The sequence below is a fragment of the Schistocerca piceifrons genome, chromosome X, assembly GCF_021461385.2.
Source record: "Schistocerca piceifrons isolate TAMUIC-IGC-003096 chromosome X, iqSchPice1.1, whole genome shotgun sequence".
Lineage (NCBI taxonomy): Eukaryota > Metazoa > Arthropoda > Insecta > Orthoptera > Acrididae > Schistocerca > Schistocerca piceifrons.
Window position 1 is genome coordinate 114,560,178 of NC_060149.1, and position 4,727 is coordinate 114,564,904.

The window sequence follows — 4,727 nt, forward strand, 5'->3', positions numbered from 1 at the left end:
ACGTCTTTCTCTCGATTGTAACGAACATCAAAAGAGAGAAATGGTTACAATATCAATCGTTTTATCGAATATCGCAATTATTGGCTGGCAGTTACATACACTATGTGATCAAAAGTATCCGGACACCTAGCTGAAAATTACTTACAAGTTAGTGGCGCCATCCATCGGTAATGCTGGAATTAAATATGGTATTGGCCCACACTTAGCCTTGGTGACAACTTCCACTCTCGCAGGCATACGTTCAATCAGGTGCTGGAAGGTTTCTTGGGGAACGGCAGCCCATTCTTCACACAGTGCTGCACTGAGGAGAGGTATCGATGTCGGACGGTGAGACATGGCACGTAGTCAGCGTTCCAAAACATCCCAAAGGTGGATTCAGGTTAGGACTCTGTGCAGGCCAGTCCAGTACAGGGATCTTATTGTCGTGTAACCACTCCGCCACAGGCCGTGGATTATGAACAGGTGCTCAATGGTGCTGAAAGATGCAATTGTGATTCCCGAATTGCTCTTCAACAGTGGGATGCAAGAAGGTGCTTACAACATCAGTGTAGGCCTGTGTAATGATAGTGCCACGCAAAACAAGGGGTACAAGCCCCCTCCATGAAAAGCACGACCACACCATAACACCAACGCCTCCGAATTTTACTGTAGGCACTACACATGCTGGCAGATGACGTTCACCGGGCATTCGCCATACCCACACCCTGCCATCGGATCGGCACATTGTGTACCGCGTTTCTTCACTACATACAACGTTTTTCCACTGTTGACTCGTCCAATGTTTACGCTCCTTACACCAAGCGATGTGTCGTTTGGCATTTACCGGTGTGATGTGTGGCTTATGAGCAGCCGCTCGACCATGAAATCCAAGTTTTCTCACCTCCCGCCTAACTGTCGTAGTACTTGCAGTGGATCGTGATACAGTTTGGAATTACTGTGTGATGGCCTGGATAGATGTCTGCCTATTACACATTACGACCCCCATTAACTGTCAGCGGTGTCTGTCAGTCAACAGTCGAGGTCAGCCTGTACACTTTTATGCTGTACGTGTCCCTTCACGTTTCCACTTCACTATCATATCGGAAACAGTGGACCTACGGATGTTTAGGAGTGTGGAAATCTCACGTACAGACGTATGACATAAGTGACACCCATTCACCTGACCACGTTCGAAGTCCGTGAGTTCCACGGAGCACCCCATTTTGCTCTCTGACGATGTGTAATGACTATTGAGGTCGCTGATATGGAGTACCTGGCAATAGGTGGCAACACAATTCACCTAATATGAAAAACGAAAAACGTTTGATTTTGGGGGTGTCCGGATACTTTTGATCACATAGTCTACTAATAACTTGTTCCTCCTAAGGATCACTGCGTAGATAATTATAAAACATTTCACATTTCACCTTAGTCAGAACTTCGTGGCTGTCGGCTGTACAAAATAATAACACACTGTGTTCGATTCTGCCAGCGTATATATGGATCACAAAGCCAGCAGCTTCCGTATCCCATATTGGTAATGCACGCTACTGACGGTAGCACACGCCTAAGGCAGCCGCTCGAATCCTCATGGTAAAAGAAATATCACCTAGATTAGGACTGTAAGGGGAAAAGAGGCAGCAGCAAAAGGTTCCTGTCTGCCAGGCGGTAGGCCGATATCCTAGACAAAGCGCCGCACCTCCTCACATCGTCACGTAGCAAAGGTACGAGACGTTGTCGATAGCGCTCCTTCCTGAGGATGGGCACCTGGTAATATTCAGGAGAGTAGTCTGTATGCTGGCATCAGTCGTCTCTTCCTTTCGTCACTTTGCACATGCCTGCAGAAATAGTCTTTACACACTCAGCAATCACCTGCACCAAACGGAAAAAGCCCCGAGCGAAGTAATGTAACGGTTAAGACAATGGACATTGTCTCGGGAGGATCGCAGACCACATCGTTGACCGGTGGTTTCCTTAAATCACTGAAAACTCTTGTGAAAAACTTATACCCAAATTTCTGCTCCTTCCTTGTCCAGAAGGCCTCACAAAAACGGCTTTTTTGTTAAAATATTGAATACGATCGCTGTGCTTCCTCAAAGCCATCGAAAATTATTACCAATGTATCGCTTAAGGAAAACGCTGGAAAGATTAAAACAGTACGGAAACGGGTAAAACATACGACTGTTTCACGAAGCAATGGAAAGCTGGCTATAAACAAGAACTTCTTTCAAGAGTAAACGACAATTTTATTTCGTCCATGACACAAATAAAGCCAATAGAAAATTATAGTGGATGCAGTAATATCGTCTGTATCCAACGAGGCACGAAAACCACAATAGGTAGGCTGAACAACGCAGCACATTATGGTAGGCACAGTAATTCCATTCTGTACGTTCTACGTCCAGGCTTGTCCTCACAGAGCCGGTACGTACACGTAAGAGCAACGTTCACTTTATGGAAAACGTTCAAAGCAACCAGCACTCTCTTGATCATACTTAGATTGGCCCAACGCAACACTCCTGCATCCACCATTGCCGAAGCGGGAAGCACGCGAGCTATTAGGTCGTGTACATCCATGTGTGGAGTACTATAAACGTGTTCCTTTAAGTATCTCCCCAAATAAAAATCTAGTGGATTAAGTTCCGGGGCATGTGGATACCAGAACATTGGACCTCTGTGATCAATCCATTTCCCTGGAAAGGCTTCTTTTAAATAGTTACCCATATTAATTCCAAAGTGTGCTGGTGCATTATCATGCTGAAGCCATAGTTGTCGCTGAACACCAAGTGGAATGTTTTCCAGTGTGTCAGAAAAGTACTACAAAGAGACGCACGATACAGGGGCGCATTCAATTTCTCCAGCAATATGTAAGGGTTCAAAACACTCCTCCCATTGATTCCAGCCCAGAGGTTTATGTCAAAGCGTGCCTGAAAGCCACGTTCACCGGTGACAAGTGGGTGCTTTCCGACCAACACTTGATGTTGTGGAGGTTGAAAATACCTTCACAAACGGAGCTAGATTCATCAGTCCATATGAGGTTATTTATAATATGTTCATTATCTTTCACTTGGTGCAAAAGCCATTCACAAAACTCGCCGAATACGGTCTTCTGGCCGCTGGTGTTGAGTTAACGCGTAATGATATGGATGCAGTTCCTTCTCGTACAACACTTCAACAACAAGTCTTCGAGGTATGTGTAACTGCCTTGCTATACCACGGGTACTTCGCCGAGGTGACTGGTGAATGGTTTCTGGAATCTCGTCCTCTGTTTGTGGAGTACGTCTAGTCACTGGACGACCCTTGTCCATTACCTGTGGACGAAGATTACCGTTTTCCCGAAGGTGTTGCTGCAGGCGACGAAGAACATTCTAATCGGGATGGCGCCTTATAGGGCACCGTGCAGCATACGCACGAGCTGCAGTACCAACTTCGTGATCGTATACACCCAGCACCAAAAGCATGTCGACGTATTCATTGTTTGTGTACTCCATGGGAAAACCGGCCTACATGTACTTCACAGGATCAGTTATGATTCAGCACTGCGCTATTAGTTGACACATGCTGGCAGTTTAAGGGGAGCCGGAGGTGGTCAAATCCAAAAAATTACGATTTTTTTTGCTACCAAAAATTAATTGGAACATTCCTCTTTAATGTAAACTTTGAATAATTGTTCTACTCGCCCTAGAAGTGGAGTTATTACCATTTTCCCCCACGCCTGCAGAGGAAATGGGCGGCCACTGAATGCATCTAACACCCTCTCGTGACTTCCTGGCGAACTGCTTGGGATTTTCTCGGCCTGTTACGCATACAGCGCCTTATGTTACGCATACAGCGAGTGTGCAAGGGTTGGCTACATTGTTTTCTGTGACAAATGAAGCGCTAAGAGCACGGAACATCGTCTCTTTGCTGTTTACCGTTTCGAATTAGTTCAGTGTTGCGCCTGTTGTTGGTAGTATTATACTTCTTGTGTAAAGCGTTGTTCTGGTTACGATGCCACGTTTTAGTAACCATTTATATAAGAAGAGGAAGAACGTAGGGAAAAGAAAATTAACACTAATACCAAGTTGCGATACTACAATTACTGAAACAGTGCGTTCTTCTGCTATGCAACACATGGCCGGCCATAGCCGTGTGACATCTTCTAGCAAGAAGCTGACTGGTGGAAGTGACAGATTTCGTGAATATGTTAGTGACAGTGATGATATTAACGAAGTACTGAATATTGGATTATTATCTTCTGTGCTGAAAGAAAGTGGTGTTCAGGTGTAGGAGTGGGACTAGAGATAACAAAGCACTTTGGTTTAGCTTGTGAGATGAAGATAATCTGTGCATATTGCAAGTATCAAGTGACTTTCTACAATTCACATGCCAGTCTCTTTGGTGAAAATGGACGATCTAGAGTGTTTGATGTGAATGTTCGACTTGTGTATGGTCTTCGATCCATTGGAAAAGGGTCTGCTGCTGGTAAACTGTTTTGTGGTATTATGAACTTGCCATCACCTCCAAGCAAATTTGGGTACTACTGTGAACTGGTAGGATCCTCTATTGAAGATGTGGCTTTGAAAACCATGAAGGAAGCAGTGGAGGAATCTGTAGAAATGAACAGTGGTTCTAGGGATTTGGTAGTGGCATTAGATGGTTCCTCATAAAAAAGGCGTCATAAATCCCTGAATTGGGTTGTAACTGCTACTTGTGGTGATAGTGCAAAAGTGATAGATGTTGCAATATTATCAAAACATTGTAGGTGC